This window comes from Garra rufa, chromosome 15, assembly GCF_049309525.1.
Source record: "Garra rufa chromosome 15, GarRuf1.0, whole genome shotgun sequence".
Lineage (NCBI taxonomy): Eukaryota > Metazoa > Chordata > Actinopteri > Cypriniformes > Cyprinidae > Garra > Garra rufa.
In genome coordinates this window covers 15159063-15183891 of record NC_133375.1, presented here as the reverse complement: position 1 = coordinate 15183891, position 24829 = coordinate 15159063, and the positions used below count along the sequence as shown (strand labels likewise).

Genomic DNA, 24829 nt, shown 5'->3' with positions numbered 1-24829 from the left:
GCAACCTGTCAAAATAAAAGTACGGTTTAACATGTAACAGAACAATATTAGTCTTGTATTACTTTTGTACAGTATAATGTAGGTGTGTATATATTCCTATTTAAATAATTTACATAAAACAATATATATGATAAAAAATAAATATTACAACAAGATTAACCACTTAATTGTAGAACAAAAATACTACAATTATTATTTAAACGTTTTAAACTGAATATAATTTTTCTTCCAAGTATTGATTTTAACAGTAAACCTGTTTGTTTGCCAAAAATTAAAAGGGTTTATTTTTCATTTGATTAAAAATAAATGTCTATTCTTTCATTTGATTATCAGAAAAATAAAAACACACAAGAATTTCTAAAAAAAAAAAAAAAAAAAAAAAAAAAGCAAAAGATTGTGGAGCCCTATTGTTCAAAATGTTAAAACAGAGTTTTGGACTTATTTTTCCACTGAAATGAATGTTTTCGTTACTACACAAAGTAGGCTAAAGTACTGCGAAAAAAAAAAGTAACGTGGTTACATGGTTTAATAATTTTTTGTTATTAAAACTGAAAAATTGAAGTTCCTGTTTAAAAGTTTACAGATAGATGGCTAATTTGTATGCCATTGATATGTTCAGTGTTCATGTAAACTGTTTAATAAACACTTCTGGCACTTTTTTCGAGTCTCTTCATTAGTTTTGTTTTTCCTGTAAATGATTCAATAAATACCGTACCGTGTCATTCATACCGAGGTATTACCGTACCGTGAAGTTTTGATACCGTTACATCCCTAGTCTATATCACTTCGCCACATAATTGTAGTTATTTTAAAGATCCTTACAGCCTAAAACAGCAAAATAACCAAAACCCACAACATTGGCCATACTAAATATGGTCAACAGCAGGATAAAAACGACAGATTACTTCCATGATTTAGCCACAAAATTCTGTTTTATGTACAGAAAGCACATACACTATTTCTACCACTCGCTCTCATAGACGTACACACATACAGTTTGCACACACGTTAACATACGCGCTAGACTCAGAAGTAATTCACAAGCTTAATCTGTCTCTCTATACATCGTGCGGTGGCTCGTTCGTAAGTGCCAAATCAGATTAGTGGTATTTAGGGCTGCTCGATTTCGGCAAAAATCATTATTTTGGTAAATATTGTAAGCGCAATTATTTAAACTAGGGATGCTCCGATCAGGATTTTTGCAGCCGATACCGATTACCGATTTTATGTCGTGGTGATCGGCCGATACCAATGCCGATTCTGATGCTTTGAGCTTTATATAACTGATATGTCTCTCTGATCAACATTCATCTTTTTTCAGATAAAGTATTACAGTTACATTGTTACATTTTTATAGCAATTGTGCAACATATGTAATGTAACTATTGTTTTAACAGAGTAATAAATAATCACTCTTTATACAGTGAACATTTTAATATGCCTTTAAAATTGGGTTTATACCTAAGGTGTGCCATTATTTTCAGGGTAACACGTATGGCGAACGTAGTTCCAGGCAGCTTTTGACCGCATTACATGTCCATATCACTTCACCACACATAATTTCAGTTATTTTAAAATTCTTTACAGCCCAAAACGGCAAAATAACCGAAACTCACAACGACACTTGGCAAACTAAATACGGTAAACAATAGAATAAAAACGTCAGACTATTTCTATGTTTTAGCCACAAAATTACGTTTTAATATTGTGTAGGAAAAGCACATATTCTATTTCTCTCACTCTCTACAGACGCACACACACACAGATAGCACATACGTACAATTATAATGCTGAAGTGAGGTATAATCCATATTTCTTTGTTAAATAAAGTAATTTGAAAACTTTATGTGAGACGTTATTTCACAAACAGCGCTCTCTCTTTATCTTTCAAAGTGCGCAAATGACATCCAGTCACCACATCGTCTGACTATAAGCGAGCTGCAGCTGCACAGTTGACACAGGAATTGTTTACTTGCAAAATAGAGGCAGTGTCGCATCGTCGCTAAAGATGATAAATTGCATTTCTTTTTTAATTATCTCCAGTCGCACACTCATCCTACAGCGCTCATGCACACTCGAAGCCAGGTTCACATAACTCCATTTTGCAGTGCGCATTTTTATCCGCGCTCTTGTTAATGGATTAACTTACACGCTAATGCTGTTAGTGCTGCTCCAACTTAAAAACTGTGTGACATTTCTCACAAGCGATGTAACAACGGCGCTGTTCCTGAAGAAAATGAACTTAAAGTTTCACTTTTAGTAGAGACGGTGCTGCTGATGATCAGTTTTGAGAGACGCAAATCGTTCTTAAGTGCCGAATCAGGTTAGTGGTATTAAATGTTTGGGACAATGCTCCTGAAAGCCAGATTTCTTTGCCATAGTAGGTCCACACCAGCAATTGCTGTGCCAGTTAATTCATGTCAGCATGCATCACGCGTTGACGTTATCAAATTGCGATCGGTTTGTGAGATCGGCCAATTTAGCGAGTACCGATCGAGTCATAAAATGTGATTATCGGCTGATACCGATCTCCGGCCTATCGATCGGAGCATCCCTAATTTAAATGATTATGACCATAGGGTCCAAAACTTCATATAGTGATTAATTTAAAGATAGCAATACAGCGAGAAAAAAAATATACAAATAAAAAACAGTGCTTTAAAAAAAAAATACTGAATACTTTTATGCAAATCTAAAGTTGTCTAATAACACTAGAGAAATTGAATGCATTTGAACGTAAAATAAAAAGCGTCTTCACTGTAATAATTAAACATGCTTTGTTTCTTATTAAAACTACAAAAGTCCTTCATTCAAGAGCAGTAAGTGATTTTTCTCTTTGTATTTTTTACGTTTTATTAATATTAGGCACAGAGATGGCAGAAGGAATATTGTGTTGCTGCTTTAACCATACTGTTACACATGTGTTTTCTTTCTCAACAGTTTATGATCATTTAAGACATAACTGACAAGAGTTTACATGAATAAGCACCAAGCGCCTCAATTTTAAAATATTTGTGTGTGTATTTGACCATTTCGGCGCACCTTGAGCGAAAAGATAACTTACATGTCCTTGTTCTGCTCCGTCTCTGAGCGCATTCACAGAACAGCGCAAGTTTTCTTACACTCTATTAAAAACACAACATCAAAGACACATTAATAAATCAAGCATGTCCCGTTTTATGAAAGTCACGTTACATGATTTTGCTAGTTTGCATGTGAAACTATGCTTTTATGGAGGAGCGCAAGTGCACCTCTGGAAAGGGGGCGGAATGGGGCGCAATAATCGCTTCATCTCCATTACTGCATTTTCATGATCGTTTGAAGCAGAAATTGAAATTGAAACTGAATTTCGATTAATAGCACAGCCCTAGTGTTATTACATGTTTTCGACAATGCTCCTGCACATGAGATTTCTTTGACATAGTATTTTCACACCGGCGATTTAATCACGTCCGCACACATCATGATCGGTTTGTGAGAGCAGCCAAGTTTAGGGAGTACCGATAGAGTCATAAAATGTGATTATCAGCCAATAAAGCGGTGTCCTTTTTTTCCTTTATTTTACAAAAGCACAAAGACGTTTTATTGTGAATGTCTGATTTTCTAGGAGCAGCAGCCTAGTTGTTTCCACTGTTACAAGAAAAAACTTCAAGTGATTGCGCCGGCGCCACATGCACACAGTAAAGCATTGCTAACTTGTCAATGCAGCCATTTCATTATCATATTAAAATACAGTCAACCAAACACGTGGAAAAATACACTGCTTATTTCAAATAATCTACGCCGCTAATCGTTTTCACCGTACTGCCGTGATGTTATACCAAGCTATTTGTTTAAAGTGCATATTGCAATGCATCAATAATAAATAATAATTCTATATTTAAATACATCTCAAATACACAAACATTTGGATTTGTATCGTCTGAGAGATCCAACATTGTTTTCAGTTTCGCTAAATGAATTCATTTTGGCTTGTCGTTTATAGCTTCTTACATTTTTCATTCTTGTTCTTTTCTGAATACTGTTAAAATTTGATTTGTTGATGCTTTTTATTCTATTTTGTTTTAAACATGCAGCCAACATTTTAAAATATTTTGATAAATGAATATTAACTGAAACAAAATTAAAATGACCCTTTAAACCATTTAACTGATTGTATTAAATCGGTCTAAATTCTTACTGTCGGTTAATAATTAACCGGTTAAAATGAGCATCCCTAATTTAGTCTGATGCATTTTTTTTTTTTTTTTTTTTTTGCGGGGAGGTGAGCCAATATCTTTCCTACTGCACAGAGAAACTGGCCAACCAATAAGATTCATGCTGTATTACTGCTTTTCAGCCAGTCTGTTTTTACACTTGTACACTGCTACTCGACTTGGACATCGTTTACATTATTTTATTTACTTGCTTTAATTAGTCTTGCTTCATATTTATTATACTTTTTCACTTGCATGTGTTGGTTTTCTTTGTGCTGTTTAGAGAAATAACTGTCCACTCGAATAATGAGCAAGGTGAAAGAGTATTTTGACTTGGAAGAAAGTTTTGTGTAGGTCTGTGTCAAACTGTCATATAACGATACTGATGAATGCATGTTATACTACTAGAAAAACACCAGATGAATGTTTAATATTGGATTAAAGGCGAAAATGTTTTGCATTAACTTTACTTGACAACAACAGTTGCTCTATCAATACCCTGACAAACAGAATTCCTTTAAATGATTCTTATGATTATGCCGCTAATACAATAGTCTGCTTCCCAGCTTGGACTGGGAATGTTTCATGATCTTTTCTCATCTCTGACTTGTGTCAAGACTGAGATGTTTAACTAGCTTCTTATTTAAACATCGGTAACACAAACAACAATTCTGTGAGTCAGTTAAAATTGTTGCATCAACTAATTTCCACACTTAGATATGTTCAGATATATTAAAAAATAAAGGTGGTTGCTGTTTATTTCATATCATATATTGCAAAAATAACTGCTGCATGTAAAAATAAATATGTATTAATTTAGTGAAACCTCTGTACAGAACATGTCTTGATTAGATTAGATTTTTTTTTTCACAATAAACATATTCAACCTAATTGGCAATGTGCACATAAAAAGCTGATTTATTATTGGAATTATCCATGTAAGCAACAGCTGTGCTACCTACCTTTTTTGTAACATGTGATACTTTTTTTCAGGATTCTTTGACGAATAAAAAGTTAAAAAGAACAGCATTTATTCAAAATATAAATCTTTTCAAACGATATAAGTCTTTGCTATTCTTATCAATTTAACACATCCTTGCTGAATAAAAGTAATAATTTCCTTCAAAAAAAGAAAGAATAAAAATGTACTAATCCCAAACTTTTGAACAGTAGCATATATGGTTATTAAAATATAAAAGATTTCAATTTTAAATAATATATTCGTTTCCAGCATATAAATCAGAATATTACTAGACACTGAACACTGGAGTAATAATGCTGAAAAATTCAGCTTTGATCACAGAAATAAATTGGATTTTTAATGTATATTAAAATAGAAGAATGTTGTTTTATCGTAAAGAATATATCGTAATAAATATTTCACAATATTACATTTTTTTCTGTACTTTTGATCAACTAAACACAGCCTTGATGAGCATTAGAAACGTGTTTAAAATACACGAATCTTACTGATCCCAAACTTTTGACCAGCAGCGTATATTTATATTTTTCTTCAAATAGGTACACTGTCCAGCCCTACCCATTTCAACAATTAAAAAGCCATAACAAAAACTTACTTCACCCTTTCTGTACTTCACAGAAAGAAAGAAATCCAGAGGTAAAGCTTGAAATATAAGGGTCAAGAGTTGGTTCAGCGATCACAGAGAGCAGAGGAAAGTGCGAGTGGACGAAGACATGGACCTCGTCCCGTTCTCAATGTCACTCCTGTAATCCAGGGACACAGTTGATTCAGCGCGTCCGCACAAATCCGGTTAACACCAAATCTGCTGATGAACTCTCCTGCTGACCCAAATCCACTGCCGACACTTTCACTCACACTGCACGTCAAAATGGACAAGAAGATAAAATCTGACTAACTTTAGTGACGAGTGTGAATCTTTAAGTGATCCCACACTCCAACAGAAAGACTACAGTAGCAATATCTTGTCTTATTCAGCACAACTAGCTCTAGGTCACACAATGTTCATCTGAACACAAAAAGCCATCAGAAGTCATATGCTGCCAAAAAAGTACACGATTAAGGTCACAGTTCCTGTTCGCCCCTGAAATTGCCATTCCCTCAGGTGTGCCGTCTTATTTCTAGAGGAAAGTGAAGCCTTACCTGGTTTCTGTATTCCCAGACACAGCTCCTGTGTCTCCAATGGCCAAAGACCTTCTGAATGGATCTACACTGGATAAACGCCTCACCTGAACAGCAGCGGCTGATTGGCTGGCTCCACATTTAGACCCAGAGATGTGGTTTAAGCCTCACATAATCCAGCTGATAAAGTGTCATGTTAATATTGCTAATACAGGGTCAGCGGCCGCATTAATATATAGCTGTACCTTCACCTCAACAACACTGCTCTTTTAAAACTACTACACACTTTCATTCAAGTCACTCCACACCATGAATATGACATAACCAGCAGACCTGAGCGCAACGCAGTAAAAAAAGAAACATACTTTCACATTCAACTGCTTTCATTCACAGCAAAATCCTAATGTGTAAATATTTGGATTAATATAAAAAGCTCAACAATTAGAAATTTAACAGACATCATTTTGTTTCAGAACAAAACATCTAAGTGAATGATTCAATAAAACATACATTAAAGACACTTGATTACTTCATTACATTTGAACAATTATGTCGAACGAATGACTCAATGACTAACTCACTCTTTAAGACAATGACTTGCTGCCATAATTTGAAGCGAAAATTTCAATCAATCGCTACCAGTGTTGGGGAATTTCCTTTTAAAAGTGATTCATTACATTATTGAGTTACTCCTTAAAAAAGTAACTAATTACGTTACTTAGTTACTTTTTATGGAAAGTAATGCGTTACGTTACTTTTGCGCTACTTTTTAAATCTGGGCAGGGCTTGCTTGTTTGTTTTTAATATAAAAAGTTGTATTTTTGTCAAACGTAAAAGCCTTACACCAAAAGCCTCAGGCTTAGAGAAAAGTAAATTCACGTACATACAGTAGACCACAGAAGAAAAAACGTCAACTCTTCAGCAAAAAAAAAAGAAAAAAAAAAAAGGAAAACAAATGTTAGATTATCTTGAGTAATTTTTGCTTATTAGTATGGGTTAACTGGATCGAAGGTTGGCAGCAGAGACATCGGTTAATAAAATACATAAAGGATATTTGTATTATTTAACACATTTAATTATTGAAGGTTTGTGTTCAATTTCACTGTTTTTATTCATTGAGTGAGATGAATTAAATGCATGTTCACATTTATTCTAGAACTAAAGTAACATCTTACTCCTGATTTCTCTCAACATGGGGACAGGAGAGCTTTTGATCAATAAATGGGGAAAAAGTACCTGGTGTTACTTATTTGAAAAAGTAACTTTTTTGTTAATTAAAAAGTAATGCGTTACTTTACTAGTTACTTGGAAAAAGTAATATTATGTAACTTGCGTTACTTGTAATGCGTTACCCCCAACGCTCTGAAGTCATTTAAAAATATGGATTTTTTTGTAGAAAACTGCTTGCATAAAATAAATTCAAGCACTTTCAAGAAGCTGTATCGACATATGTTTTTTTTTTTTTTTGTTTTTTTTGTTTTTTTTGCCAAAAACTTTCCAGGGCCTTGAATTTTTTTTTTTTTTTTTTTTTTTTCAGATTTAGAAACATTCAAGGATTTCAAGGATTGTGTGTTTTTAGACTAACAACAACATTTTGAGTTCTGAAACTTGTCAAAAGGATTGAGGCAATTTTAGTTTCTCAGTTCATCACCCCTTTCAAAAGTAATTTAAGTGAATTGGCATTATTCAACAGTATGCTTTTAACACATTAACTGAATTGTATTACTGATGCAATTGCAGTCTAAATGCACTGATGCCACTTCTGAGTTGCATTAAAAAGTCAGTGTAAAGGCTGGAACACACTACATGATTTTTGCACAGATTTAAATGAAAATCAGGTAGGGTAGCGAGTGAATGATCAGCTTTTTTTTTTTTTTCTTCAAACTACAAATATTAGAACAAATAACAAAATGTTTATATTTGTTGCATGTCTCCTTGCAACATGATGCATATTTCTGTGTGAGTTTGTTGTGATTAGATCTTATAGTAGTGCATAATCCTCAGTTGTTTAGTGTATGGTGGCCAGTATTTCTTCTGTTACTAATTGAAAGTTGGTAAGTGTATGATGCACATTGTTTTAAAATCTTTATTTAAAAAAAAAAAAAAAAAAAGATTTTCAAACAAAAGTTGTGTAGTGTATTCCAGTCTTAAACACACCTAAATGTAACTTCAAAAGCAGCTTCTGTTTCTGAGTGAAAATATCACCTACATACAACTGCAATCAAGAAATCTGCCACTTGAACAACATGTACTGGACCTTTGACATGAGGAATGCACCGAATGTTCAGCAACTGAAATTATTAGGCCAAAAATAGCAAAAAAGCTCTTTCGGTCTTTGGCCGAATAAGTAAAAAGGCAAAATAAATTCTACCAAACGATGACGTGACGTGGTCAAATACAGGTGTGCACTAATGCAGCAAACATGTGGTCAGTGTGGAAGCATTTAAAACTGTCCGAGAAAGACGCAAAAATTATTTCAAGCACAGACGGCGAGAGGCTGTTTAGAAATGCATTGCATGTCTTCATGAGAATAGAAAGGGCTGGTTACTGTATGATGACTGAAATCGCCAAATGGCCTTAAACCATTACTAAATCAACTACAGAACATTATGTTGTCAAATAAACGCACCAATTGTATTTATTCTGACAGCGCTGCAGCAGCTCCTTAGCCAGGGTTCAAAGTCCAAAGATGAGAATCATTCATAAATCTGCTGCTGTCAGCAAAAAGTAGTACTGAGGTCTTCTTATGGGTTTCCACCAAAATAAAAGTCAACATTCATAAATGTTAGTGTTGTAATTGAACTGTTGTTTTGTAAAAAAAAAAAAAAAAAAAAAAATATATATATATATATATATATATATATATATATATATATATATATGACAAACAGCTCTATTAATACATTTATTATAACATTCTCCTTTGCTCAGCAAGGCTGCATTTATTTGTACATTAAAAACACATGCCTAATTTAAGAAGAGGGTCTTAAAAATGGCCAAAGAATATTATTTTACTAACTGTTTAATTTTAAGTTAAATTGTGCTTTGTTGGTAGGCTATAATGTCTACTAGAATGTTAAAAATGTTAAGTGTTATATAAATGTTTTTAAATTGTTGTTTTGTAATTGATTGATTGATTTTTTTTTTTTTTTTTTTTTTTGGAAGAGCAAGACAAAACTGTAAAAAGCAAATATTGACCAATTAATTTATGCAACGGTGAAAAATATAAAGTGTAATTTTGTTCGGCTCCAGCCAAGAATTTTCATTTCGATGCATCCCTATTTGACACTTTGCTGTTTTGCTGATCTCCACACATGATGGCTGTATATTTAGCTGATCTGTTCATTAATTAAAGTCATTTCACATTTTAAAAAGTGAGTGAACCTGTGTTGGATAAAGGTGAAGCCTGAAACAGTGTGGACTAGAGCTGCACAATTAATCGTTAAAAGATCGCGATCTCGATTCGACCCCCCTCACGATCTTAATCCAGCATTTATACGATTCAGCCAATTATATTCTATTTATATTTTACAAAACTTTTGCTAGCCTAATTACAGCACAGACTGCTGTGAGCTGATGCAGTGACAGATTCGCCGTTCACTCCAACATTACTTAACCATTTAAACTTCATCTTCAGCGCGCATTCTGTCAGATGCAATTCATGGCGCCTCCGTCTCAATATACTGTACAACGCAGCATTCATTCACATCAGATGATAACTCACTCACACAGGGGCGTAATTTACACTCGGGACACGCTTTTCAAAATCCCATTGGTGTCCACTCACTTTTAAATGGTTTTGTTAAAGTAATCTCTTCTATTGTAGAATGCAGGCTTAGCGCAGCCGAGAGTTTCATGCGGTCGTTAAAACGAAACCAAAAGTAAAATGCACACGCATTCAAAAGCAATTTTAATACCCTGCATTTAGAGAGTGACTCCCCAATGTGCAAATTAACATACATAAAATATCTAAGCTGTTATTAGTATGTGGGCTATAGTAACTTGTGTAGTTGTGTAGATAGCTCTGTATCATGCTTAGAAAATTTGGTCTCTATTAGCACTTTGAATATTGAAAGAGTACTTTGATGGTGTCAGATTTATGGACCAGCAGAGCAAAGGAACCACATATGAGCATGACGATCCATTAACCCCTTAACTGTTACTCCCATTTTTGAACAGAAACGTGAAAATGAAGAATTGAATCTTAAATCTTTATAATTCATGGACAAGAACATTTAGTAATGATTTTGATGTACATTTTCCATGTTAATGCAATGTCTGATTTTAAAATGGCATTCCAAAGGATGAATTTTGAAATTAAGTTTTCATCTGATATATCATTTCTTATTATTTCTAATGTGTAATATGGAAAAAGGCAACAAGAAAGTCTGTTTGTGAGAAAGGTCAGAACTCCTGTTATGAAGGAGATTTTTGAGGTGCACTCTTGTCATAAATTATCTTCCTTCATAATTTGTTCCACAAAAAATGTCAAATATCTATTTAGGAGCCTTAAACCTTTCCAATGATATATAGTTTGTCATGATTAGATTATGATTTATTTGTAAAATGGTGAAGTAAACTTGGGCATCCCACAGAGAGGACGGTGACAGCCATAAAATGTTGATAGTTTCTAGCTAAGAATCTTTAAATCGCTTTACTCTGACATTATACCTTTGTAAGTCTATTTTTTAATGTTTAATGGTGATTTTATTTTTATTTTTTTACATTATTTTTCATTACATTTCTTCACTGCTATTTGATAACCTGATGTTCAGGGGTAAATCTTTAAAATAAAAAAAGTTCTCCAGAATCGTGATCTTTATTCTGAGCAAAAAAAATTGTGATTCTCATTTTATTCAGAATCGTGCAGCTCTAGTGTGGACTGTACAATGACTGTACAGGGTGGACTTCTGTAGTGGCCAGGAAGGAAATGCGACTGGAAGAGCTTCCCATAGAGAGACGACTAATGCACTGAAGCATTTAGCAAGGCCTCAAAAAAAAAAAAAACTATCCTTTAAGAGCATTAGCCTGAAGACCACATGAAATGACTTGACAAGCACTCTTTTTGTGTTGATGTATTTCCTGTTGATACAGGAAATTTGTGTGGATTCTTTTTTTTTTTTTCACTAGGCTGTTGTAGCTTCAGTTTCAAAGCCGCTTTGAAAAAAAGTATACTGTTAAATGTTCATAGCACATACATAATGCCTTATCCACACGTAGTGTAGCAGTTTAAAAAGGAAAAAAAAAGTCTCCTTCAATCTTGACAAAGCAGAGTCATCCTGGAAATGACGTCCCGGTGTCCACATAGACTCAGAGTGTGCAGGGAGCAGCTAAATCGGTGCAGTACAGGAGGTGAGCAGGGCACTGCTCTGCGTCTATTACATGCTGCCCTGTTTCTGCTGGGGTTTAATAATTTAGGACCCCCTCCCTCCAGACCAGCTGCCCCACAGACACGAGCACGAGCTGCAGGCTGTTAACTCCTTCCCGCCTGAACCCGACCGCCCCGCACTGCAAACGACGCGCTGCAGCAGATAAAATCTGTCTGTCATGATCTCTGACACAGTTGCTGCAAAAGCAAAGTGAGCCACTTCAGACAGCAGGAACGGATCGCATCACGACTGAACCTGATCACGGTATCTGTGGATGTGAGCGAGACACACGTGTTGTGATGTGAATGCTGATTTCTTACCTGGAGAATTCTTAACTAAACATAAGCTATGATTTAGAGGCTTCAAAAATCACCAAGCCAACCCTCATCATATACTCCACCATAAACCAGGAAAGGTTTCACACTTCCACCATTTCAACCGTGAACAAATATTTAGGAGTTCTATAATACAATTGGATTTCCAAAATTCATCTGCACTGTGCTGCAGAAAGCCTACGTGTTATCAGCTGCTTTTCTTGATCTTAGTCAACAGAGCAATATGTACGTTAGGGCTGTGCAATTAATCGAAATTCAGTTTCGATTTTATTGCTTCTGATTCTGCCCGCTTTGTGCGCTTTCGCTCCTCTATAAAAGGCCAATTTTGCATGCAAATCAGTAAAATCATGTAACGTGACTTGCATAAAATGGGACGTGCTTGATTTATTAATGTTTATTTGATGTTGTGTTGAGAATTTGCGCTGTGCTATGTATGCGCTCAGAGACTGAACAGAACACGGACAAGTAAAGTGAACGTTTAGCTTAAGATGCGTCCCTAAACACTCAAAAACATGTTAAAATACGGCGTTGTGATTATTCATGTAATCCTTCAGTTGTCAGTCTGACATGAACGTAAACAGATGAGAATGAAAATACGTGTGTAACAGTATATTGGATCCGTGCAGCTCTTAAAGCGGCCACAAGTAATATTCCTTCTGCCGTCTCTGAGCTTAAAGGTTAATCAAAACAACAAATTTTGAATGGAACAACTAAATCAACCATCCCTTTCACATAGGATTCCTGGTTAAAGTAAGATTACAAGAACGCTTTTTACTGTAAAAACTGCTTTGTTTTTGTTTTTTTTACTTCTGAGTGACAGATGCACATGCTTTTGCTCTACAAACATAAATCACACAGCATATTACTAGAGTTACTATAATATGCAATTGTAACCGAAGAACCGCAACACTGATGAATGGAAAAGGAGGCATGGTCTCAAGTGCGAGATGTGCCGCAACAGTCAGTCGTTCGTCCAGCCCATGTTTACATAAAAAAAAAAAATTAAAAGCAGCAATGCTTACTGTAAACAGCCCCAACAGAGCTTTATGATTGGCCCATAGCATGCATGCTCATACTATAATCTGTTTGTTTACACATAGCATGAAATCAGTAACTTACTGATAACGTTACAACTTCTCATCCCGGAAAATTGCCTGAAGTGATTCACGAGTATTTTTGAAAGGGTTTTCACTTGATCTTATTAGGTTCATTCGGCAGTAAAGACTGTATGGGTGAAAGGGGCTAATGACTCGCCACCACCTACTGGCACTTTTAGGGTATATTTGAAGCATTTCCTATTTTTATATTCAAAACATTATATAGAGCTATCAGTCAGTCAATCTAATTATTTGCTAAATAAAGCAAACCCACGGAAGATCACTTAAAGCTATTTTTGTGTTAAATGAGAAAGGATCAAGTAGACATTACAAACTGTAGCTTTAGAGAAAAATATGTGACCCTGGACCACAAAACCAGTCTTAAGTCGCTGGGGTATGTTTGTAGCAATAGCCAAAAATACATTGTATGGGTCAAAATTTTTATTTTTATTTTATGCCAAAAATCATTAAGAAATTAAGTAAAGTTCATGTTCCATGAAGATTTTTTGTAAAATTCCTACTGTAAATATATCAAAATGTAATTTTTGATTTGTAATATGCATTGTTAAGAACCTAATTTGGGCAACTTTAAAGGTGATTTTCTCAGTCTTTTTGATTTTTTTGCATCCTCAGATTTCTGATTTCAAATAGATGTATCTCGGCCAAATATTGTCCTATCCTAACAAACCATACATCAATAGAAAGCTTATTTATTGAGCTTTCATATGATGTATAAATCTCAGTTTTGTCAAATTTAACCTTATGACTGGTTTTGTGGTCCAGGGTCACATATAGATTTTTTTTTGTTTCAACATAAAATTTAGGCTGTGAACGTGAACTATGGAACATAAAAGATAATTTGAGAAACATCTCAGTATTTTTTGTTCATATAATGAAAGTCATTGGTAACCAAAACAGCTTTGTTACCAACAGTGTTCAAAATATCTTCTTTTATGTTCAACAAAAATAAGGTTTGAAACAACATGAAGGTGAGTAAATGATGACAGAATATAACTGTTTTGGGTAAACTATCCCTTTAAATGTTTTTAGTAGTAGAAGCAGTAGTAGTATTAGTATTATTTAAGGAAATGCAGCAGGTGGTGGTAAATGTCTGCTTTCGATTCAATCAAACTTCCGATTCATTACACCGTTCATTTAACGTGGATTCATTCAGAAACTAAACACCTCTGTGTTGGTCGTAAATGGCGTAAAAATTCAGCTGTGGCTTTAAGGGTAATATGTTCTCTGCAAATTTAAGAAAAAAATAACATTGTGTTTAAAATTCAAAACAATATCAAATTCTTATGTACTGAACTGTTGTATAAAATCATATTTAAGCTCATGGCAGATCGGGACAAAATCAGGACTCGTGTAATATTGCTCTTGCAGTAAATATAAATGTGTGTATATATGTGATATAAATATGAGACAAAACATACTGTACAGGGGCATTTTTTGCACCAATATCTTGAATTTTAGGTTATAACTGCTTTTTATTGAGTTGTTACCCTCAGTCAACTATATGAAATATAAAATGATTTTAATCCCGGTAAACGCAGTAAACTGAGGGCCCCAATATAATACATTAATCTCATGGTATTTTATGCAACTGTAATTCAAACAAATGGTTTTACTTCTGAGCTGCATTAAACAGTCTGAGTAAATACATCTAAACTGGCATTTCAGATGCAGTTCCTGTGCCAACTCTGAGATGCAAAGATGGATATTGCTGATGCGGATTTTATTTGATTAGTTACAGCCTTATTATTATTGTTTGTGGCATGATTTTATTAAGTGATTATATTACCACATCAAGAATTTCACATAAAAGAAGAATAAATAAGAAAACATTGCCCTCATCAGGGTAAAATATGCCCTGGAAACGCATTTAAATGGGAAAGTTAATGTCTGCGACTGATAGAAGGTGCTCCTAGATTTGTTTCTCAATGCGTCCCACCTCAGTCTGATTGGAGGATTGAGCTGCTGTCTGTGCTGCTAGTGAACACATCAGATCACAGCCATTCTAGGGAAGGGAGCTGCGTGCACAGCAAGAGAAAGCGCGTCGACTGTAACGCGTGTACACAGAGCGAGCGCCGTGACGCAACGCGACAAAAATAGATATGTGCTCCAACTATCAGCAGAGCATCCTACTCTCCAAGCGTTTATAATGCGAGCGCATCGTCGCCCGCACTGCAGAACGGGTCTACAACTTGCTCACTGGCGGAGAAATCCGATTCATTCACAAAACATTTGGCAATTCATCAAGTCATTTCAAGCCATTTCCGCAATTCAAAAGATTTCTTTTTAAATAGAAGTCATACTGCCTTGACACTGAGAAGTAGAGCACTTGCAGCGAATTCACTTCAAGCTATGTGTGCTCCATGCAGATCTGAGTCTGCTTTCACATCAAATGATGGTAAAAACTGACAACTGCGCACAAATGATTTCTAAACCGCCGCACACCAAGTAGCATGAGAAACCGTTTCGACATAGTAAAGACTGAAATGTTAGCACAATAGACATTTATCAGCTATTAATGTATTTGCTGAATGCAAGTAAGACTACATTACAGAAGATCACAAAGTACTGTAAGACCAGCTGTAAGTGATTTAATGGATGATGCAATACTAATATGAAGCTGTACTTTACTACATTTACTACTATTTCCCGGTAATTTCATTGACTGGTCACATGCTTTCCTCTCTGAACAACAGTAATATTTAACTGACTTCCATTTTGCATTAAGGCTTGTCCTGATGGCAAACAGAAGGCAGATCGCTAGGGAGAAATAAAGTGCAATAATTCAAGCTAAAATATACGTTTTGATCAAATGTGACCCAGGACCACAAAACCTGTCATAAGGGTCAGTTTTTTTTTAAATTGAGATGTATACAGCATCTGAAAGATGAATAAATAAGCTTGTTAGGATTGGACAATATTTGGCCGAGATACAACCATTTGAAAATCTGGAGGAAAAAAATAAATAAAAATTGAGAAAAATCAAAAAAAAGTTTTGATATTTACAGTAGGAAATGTACAGAACATGATCCTAATATCCTGATGATTTTTGGCATAAAAGAAAAATCAATAAGTTTGACCCAAGCTGTGTATTTTTGGGCTATTGCTACAAATGTACCTGTGCTACTTAAGACTGTTTTTGAGTCACAAATATTTCTTGTTGTATGTTAAATGTAGGTTTAAACTTCTAAACGTAACAAGCAATTGTCTTTTCTAAGAACAGTTGTAACAGAGCAGACATTTAATACAATTATATTCAGAAGAGTGAATGCGTTTTCCTCCCTTGTTCCAGTCAACATTTACTCTGTACTTTTATTTTATCATTTTTATTTAGTGATTTTAACTTCTGCTTTAAAATACAAAAGAGTTTTGTTGAGGTTGCGTTAGAATGTAATGTTTATATTTTAACCCATTTTTTTTTTTCACAATATCATACACCGATATATATTTACTATTTTTTTTTTCACTGCTTTGAATTTACAGATTGTCTGAAGGACAACACTGGGCAGGATGTGGAAGAACTAATAAAAATAGAGACAATATACTTATTTCTTTGTTGCTTATTAAAATCTGATTAATAGCAGAAACCCATATATCAGAGTGATTTCTAAAGCATCATGTGACACTAAAGACTGGAGTAACAGCTGATGAAAATTAAAATAAAAAAAATTATTAAATTGTGTCTTAAAGTATCTTAAAATAAAATTAAAAAAAACATTCTATATTGTAAAAACATTTTGCAATATTACATTTGTTTTTAGTATTTTTCATTAAATAAATGCAGCCTGGATGAGCATAAGAGACTTCTAGGAAAAACATACATTTCTATAAAAATATACTTTTTTTTTGTTGCTTTAAAAAAAAAAATCTGATTAATAGCAGAAAACCGTTCACTGCAGATGGATATTTGAAGGCCGGAGCATCGATTGTTCAGATATGGCACAGCAATGGCGTCACATGACACTGAGTCAGCTGAGAGCATGTGTTACAAACAGGAAATGGAGGGTGGGGTGAGCTGCAAAACTAGAACAAAGACACACACACACACGCAAACACTCACTAGTGCTCACACACATTCAGACGCTCAAACACACGACAGATCACTGCTAGATGTGCACCTTTGTGTTTCGTATTAATTTGAGAAACTGCAACCTCTAACACAATACTGGTCTACGCTGAATTGAAAAAAAGAAACTCCTGAAAGGATTTGTGTGAGTTAAATAACTTAAACTTGAAAGAAAACAATTTTTTTTTCCACATCAGTCTAGACTCCTTACAGACAAATTATATTAATTGTCTTTAATTGCTGCATAGTAACATTTAAAATGATCATTTATTCACACGTTTTTACATTATACTTACACTGCTGCTCAAAAGTTTGGGATCAGTAAGATTTTTTATTCTTTTTTTTTTTTTAAATAAGTTTCTTATGCTCATCAAGGTTGCATTTATTTGATCAAAACTACAGAAAATTATTTCAATTTAAAATAACTGTTTTCTATGTGAATATATTTTAAAATGTAATTTAATTTACAGAAATCATTCTAATATGCTGATTTATTATCAGTGTTGGAAACAGTTGTGCTACTTAATTATTATTTTTTTTACTTGTGCTGCTTTTATTTTTTCTGAATCATTGACCAATAAAAAGGTTAAAAAGAACCACATTTATTTAAAATAGAAAGGTTTTCTAACAACTGTTAAAAAGTTTGGGGACAGTACCTTTGTATTATTATTATTATTTTTTTTTTAAGAAATTAATACTTTTATTCACCAAGGATGTGTTAAGTTAATAAAAAGTGATAGCATAGATTTACACTGTTAGAAAAAGATTTATATTTTGAATAAATGCTATTCTTTTTAACTTATTTATCAAAGAATCCTGAGGAAAAAAAAGAAAAAAGAAAAAAAAAAAAAAAATCACAGGTCCAAAAAATATTTGGCAGCACAAATGTCTCCAATATTGATCATTTTAATAATAAATCAGTATATTAGAATGATTTCTGAAAGATCATGTGACTCTGAAGACTGGAGTAAGAGCTGATGAAAATTCAGCTTTGCATCACAGGAATAAATTATGTCTTAAAGTATATTCAAATAAAACCCATTATTTTATATTGTAAAAACATTTTGCATTTTATTCTTTATTTTAAATCAAATAAATGCAGCCTTGATGAACATAAGAGATATTTATTGTATTAAATTCTGTTGTATTTATTGGCTATCTGTAAATCAAAAATCCCATCTTGTTTAACTACTAATTGGTGAATGAGGCAAAAAAATCTGATCCAGTGTTGATAGAAATGATTGTCACCTAGGGCCACAACAACGTGTCAACAGTCAACAATGTTGATTATGTTTTTTTTGTTTTTTTACCTTTATCCTTTAATAATATATTCATGTACCAAATATGACCATAGCTTACAGCATTAGTTCTGAATTTTGTCTTTCTTACCTGAATTACTGAATAAATAAAGTGCATTTCCAATAGGGCTGGGCAAAAAATCGATATAATCGATTTATCGATTTTGTAGTTTAAAACGATTTTTATTTTGCAAACTCGAGTTTTTTTGCCACAATAGTTTTTTCTGACTTTTCCGCGTTTCGTCTTGTGCGTTACCGTAGCGCGATATGAGCCAGCCCCCGCCCAGCGTAACACAGTCAAAACAACTTTCCAACGTGTAGCAGAGAACTACTTCCAAAGAAAAGCACAGGTAAGGGGCCATTCACATGTCGCGCCTAAAAACGCGTGGAAAACGCTTTCTTCCTTGTCAACAAAGCGCTCGGGCGCTTGTGCTCCGGAAGCGTCTGCCGTTTCTAAGCAACCATCAGCTGCGCTCTAGCTCCAAGCTGCGGTGCGCTTGCTGAATAGGGGTTATGCCCAACAGGCTTCCGTTTTCTGCTAAACAGGTCTCGTTGCTTCCGGTTCACGCGTTTTGCATATCCCTCTTTAAATATGAACATGATTTACTCAAGATTCATTCAAAGTAGACACTAAAAATGATCATAACCAATGTCCATCACATATGTGGATTGATATATAAAAGTTTTAAATTTTTATTCTTTTCACTAACATTTATATATAAATATCGAATGAAACGTCCACAATAAACAGCTGGCTTGTTTAACTGATTACCTTAAAAGTCCGTCGATATCGCCATTATTTATTACGGCTATTAACACGTTCTCCGACAAGCGGAAGCAATGAGACCTGTTTTCCGGGGTTGGTCATGTGACGTTCGGCATAAAGCCTATTCTGAAAAGTTGAGATGTTTTTATCTCGATGCGTAGCGGACGCGCCTGGAAAAAACGAACGCGTCGCACCGCACGCGTCGCTTCCATTATGCGCGCGCAAGCCGCGCGTCTACATTTAAAATAACGAATTTGAGCGCGTAAAAGACGCTACATGTGAACGGCCCGCAGCAGACAAAACACAGACGAAGCCTTGCTGCAAAATGTTTCAAGGCTGTTGCTACTAGAAGCAGCAGTACAACAAATCTTTTCCAGCACCTGAGGAATAAACATCCCGAAGAATGGGAGAAGTGCAGCCGGAATACGGCTCCTCTAGCACACCTGCTAAAAAGCAAACTACACTTCCTGAGAGCTTTACAAACTGTGCGCCTTATGATAAGAACGGAGCGCGATGGAAAGCGATTACAGAGGCGATCTTGTTTTATATTGCCACAGACATGTTGCCAATTTATTCTGTCGAAAAGCGAGGCTTTAATCACATGCTGAAAGTATTAGATGCACAATGTTTCAGAGATCTAACAAGCACGTGTTTTGTTGTTATAGATAAAAGTTTACATTTGTTCACTCTTTGAGCAGGCTATGTCTGCCACAGGCAAGTTTCATTTTTTATATTCACACTATACTGAGAAGAGTTTATTTTTTTAATTGTAATGTTATGTTACAAAATGTGTAATTATCTGATTTCTTTAACAGAAAATTTAAGCTACTGTGAAGTTGTTGCACTTTTGCTTAAACCTGGGTTAAAGCTTGAAATTGTTGAATGACAGAGCCTCATTTACTTTTTGTATTTGGGATTCTATGCATTTTATCTCTTGAGGACAATCATAGCAATAAAGTTGCACTTTTGACACTATATCTAATGTCTACAGTCATTTTTTAAGTGCATTGGGGGAAAAAAAAATCAAAAATCGAATCGAAACTCGAATTTTTCTTTAAAAATCGAAGATTTTTTTTTTAGGCAAAATCGCCCAGCCCTAATTTCCAATTATAAATTTTACTAGCCATTCAGGCAGTATTTACGTTGGACTCAGACATTTGAGGTTTGAGTCATTATTTATTGGTAGCTCTAGCCATATCTATGCACACACACACACAAAACATCTTGTGTACCTCAATATAGGGGTGAAACTGAGATGTGCTCATTTCAGAGCAAAATCTAAAAGTTAAACAGGCATCTGATGGCAAAGGCTCAAATAAGATGATTTCCTCTCAGCTCTCTGAACGCACGTCCACTCTCTCTAAGTGCCGCCACTGGACGTTACACAAGTGAAACACACAGGTCGTCCCTCTCACAGCTCTTTGTGTCCGTTTGTAGCCTGAAGTAATGAAGCATTGAGTGTCCAGCGAATAAATGCACACAATGAATAGGCCTGAGCGCTTTGTGTGTTTGTGTTTTTTGACAGCATGAGCCTGCAGCCATTCGCTGAGGACAAAGCATGCAATATTTAACAGCACTCTACCCGTTCCCCCCCCAGACACACTCCAGCAGCAGCCGCAGCTCACGCAGGGAACAGACGGACAATGCGGGAGGAGGAGGACGGAAACGATGAAGATGCTAGAAGGCACGTCTTTAAAAGCCTGATTCTTTGACTCCATTCTGCCCTTTCAATCAAACATAAGCCTCGTTGTTGCTCTACAGTCCATCTAGAAGTTAAATCTACATACGATTTAAACATACAGTGACAAAAAGAATCAAGCAATAATGTCACAACTTACCCAAAATAACTGACATTTACACTTAAAAATAAAGGTTCTTTAAAGAACCATCTCTTTCTTACCTTTTTCTAATCTGAAGAACCTTCTTTTGCCACAAATAATCTTTTGTGAAACAGATGGTTCTTTATGGAACCATTAAGACAAAAAAGGGTCTTCTATGGCATCGTGAAGCACCTTTATTTTTAAGAGTGCAGAGGAGTTTCTGAATTTTGGTTTTGGATTACTTTTCAATCAATCTATCTAAGCCCTACTGCATATTGTACACAAAGGTGTAGCGCTTCTTTACACTTTCGAGCGGTGCTTTATAAAAGTATACAACACAAACCTAAAACAAACACGATGAGGGTTTATTTAGAAGAAAAGACAGACATCACAGACATTAGTGACCGGATGACATGCGTTCAGTAGAGAGTTTTCCTGCGCAGTCAATAGCACATCTATTTATAAGCTGCCGTTGTAGAGGACATGCAGCGCTGAGATCCTGAACCAACACAGACATGATCGCAGAGCAGAGCCACACTGACAACCTGGAGTCTTACAGAGTTTGTACAAGCTGGTGCATAGAACAGTGCAATAAATAGCCCCATTGCAATCCACCAAATTATTCAGTTATTGCCAATACTAAATCCACACTAAAAAAACTGACCCAAACACTGTTGCACTGGGGTTACTAGATTTGAGTGATGAGCATATTAAATGTTTGTAGTATTTTTCGATAATAATGGCGTATAGATTTCCTATTACTGATGTTCATTTTGGTTATTTCTCCTAACCGTCAACCGACGCTCATTAATCAATTATTAACCATTAACCGACAAGATTATTTTAAATTAGAATCGAATTAAATTAGAAAAGATAAGTGTTCAAAATACCAAAATTTGCGAAAGCAGCTAATAACAGAAAATGAGGATTAATATGATCAAATCACATTGCGCACTTGCAGCGCTTCTGCGAGCAGAGAAAAACATAATAAAGACAGGCTATTTAATGAATAAATAGGCCTATACTAAATATATATTTTTACTTGAATAATAAATAAACAAAAAGATAAACTGTGCAGCAAGTAAGCCAATCTAGTATGTTTTGGTTCATTTTTGTGGTGCGCGAAAGAAACCAAGACGGCAGAAAGCAGCATCCTATTCTTCTTTATTTTACACAAGCACAAATATTTGTTTTTATTGTGAATGTACTAGGGATGCTCATATTGACCGTTTAACCGTTAACCGACAGTAAGAATTTTAACCGATTATTACTATCAGTTAAACGGTTTAAAAGGGTTTTTTTCTATTCTTTTTTTTTTTTACGTTTGCTGCATGGTGAAAGAAATAATGCTATTTGTAAGTTATCTGTTTACTCACGTGCGCATGTCGACACGTGCAGTGTGGCTGTACAGACATATTTCGCTTCACCTTTACTTAGTAAACAGATGTAGTATATGCAACTCAATGGCAAGTGGCGTTATTGGGTTATCAGAGAGTGAATCCGTGAGTGAATGTATTCAAATTCTGAATGAATTATAGTCTAGAGAGTGCGCAATAGGCGCTCCCGTTACAATCACTGGAAAGCTATCACTCATCCTAGGAGTAGTTCATCGCAATCTCATAAAGATATTAAAAAGTAATAAAATAACCTTTACACTGCACAATTAATCTCTTATTTATATAATGGCAACACTTTCTTTGTTTTAATAAGAGAGTTCGCGAAAGTGTAGAAATCAGCAAAAGTGAAACCGGCACTTTGGTTGGTGAGTGGATTGAAACATAGCCTCCTCTGATTGGCCACAGTGATAATCAAATCAACATACATGTCTGTGATTGGCTATTGCTGAACGCTGTAAAACACGCGCTTCTCCTCACGCATATGACAGTGGATGGAAGTCCCGAACCGCAAATTGAAAGGGTTTTTGTGATGGTGTTTTTTTTCGCGGATCTAAGAGTTAACAGGCAGCGGTCCTGCCTATCCGTACAGCATGTGGACATGTTAAAAACTAGGCACACTGAGGTATTGGCTGGCCTGCTATATATTTTTATGTTCGACGAGAAGAATTAGACCGGTACAGTTCTTCAAAGCGCATAAAAGGATTCAGTGTGTTTTAGTTTTGTCATCTTAATTAGGTAGTTATTTAATTTATACATATTTAGTGTAAGCCTATTTATATTATTCTTTTTTTTCATTCAGATTTTCTCTGTTCTCAGAACCGCTGCTGATGCGCAATAATTTAAGTATATGTCAATACAGTTTTTGTTGTTGCTCTGTTTGCTGCTGTTTGCACGTTAAAATAAAACATTTGCTTGTATTTTTAATGTATCATCACAGATACTCGTGCATTCTATTTGTATTTTAAACTAATTTATTATTCTAATTTTATCAGTTAACGGTTAATGTTCGGATAACGAGCAGCGGTTGTCGGTCAGGAAAATTAACCGAAATGAGCATCCCTAGAATGTACACAAAAAAAAGCAAACCAAACAGTTTCGTTTATCTGCCTAGGAGGAGTACTTTTCCACTGTTAGAAGAAAAAAATAATTTGGTTGCACCGCACGCATGCACAGTTAAGCATTGCTAAGTTGACAATGCTCATAATAACTTTCGGTCAACGGTTAACTGGTTAAAAAGAGCATCCTATGGACCCTGTCAGTAGGTCATGCCTACTCCATCACCACATGTGAGTTCAGACAATATTTCAATAAATAAATAAATAAATAAATAAATATTACATTTCAATTACGGTCAGCTGATATATCTTATAGGCTGATAAGTTTACATTTGGTAATAAACGTCCAAAGCAACACTTTCATTTTAACAGCACTGAGAAGCCAGATACACAGGAACTCTTTTTTTATATCAAGTTTACATTTTTTTTAAATGGATATAATGGATATTTTTTTTCAGACATTAAAATTTTAATTATAGTAAATATGTCAAATAAACATTTAATTCCAGAAAAAGTATTAATGTGTTCTTTAAAATATTTTAATTAAACAGGTTGATGCCAAATATCAGCTCTCCAGGATATCAAAATCAGCTTTCAAAAAATTGGTATTGGTCAACCACAAATGTGAACTTTATTTTAATTTGGAGTCAAAACAGAAATATCAAGATGTGAAATCAGGCAGATTAAAAATACAGAAAAAAATTAAATAAACTTAAGTAAGTGTCTCTTTTTTTCAGAAAATCCTGCTTATTAGCCAGTACTGGAGTAGCAGAGGGTCAACGGCCGACTCAAGATGGCCTGATCGCACAGCAGCCGTTTCCTCATTTAGTTCAAGGCAAATGCTTCTGTCCACTGAACATGGGCTGTACTGTTGGTTTAATACAATCACCAATCAGTACAGCAGGGATGTAGACATGATACGTATCCATTCAGTGATAAAGGCCAATAACAAACTTGACAAAAGGCAGTTAGTGTAGAGTTTGAGCTGTATCTGAAGGGAAGTGCACTTGTGTAAGTATGTAGGTCACATTACGTACTGAAAGAGATTCTGGTGAATTCACTTGTGGTTGAGCAGAATGACATGGGAAGAGTTGTTCTGCCAGCGTGTCCATTAACGGGCCATTAAAGACCACTAACACAAGGTCTGGTCTATTTTAAGCCATCATAGTGGCCACAATAACATAAGACAACACATACTAGCTAGGATGAAACCAGCACTACGGTTTTTCTTTACACTTAACTTAACCTTTTGCTGCTGGTTAGTACTATTCAGATCTCTATACTTAGACTTACACGCAAATATTTTCAGTG

At 34.9% G+C, this 24829-nt stretch overlaps 1 protein-coding gene across 3 annotated transcripts in view; it reads right to left on the bottom strand.

Annotated features, from left to right (window-relative positions):
* Nucleotides 1-24829, bottom strand: part of gnb1a (guanine nucleotide binding protein (G protein), beta polypeptide 1a) — a 56626-nt gene that overhangs the window by 20350 nt on the left and 11447 nt on the right. Inside the window, exon 1 of one of the 3 annotated variants that reach the window (XM_073818571.1) lies at nt 6319-6431. The exons of 1 other annotated variant lie outside the window; for it this stretch is intronic. The gene's annotated coding sequence lies outside the window, so the exon portion shown is untranslated. Of the gene's footprint in view, nt 1-5773; nt 5928-6318; nt 6432-24829 lie in introns of those variants that run through there. One more of the 3 variants, XM_073818572.1, reaches the window with a different exon arrangement.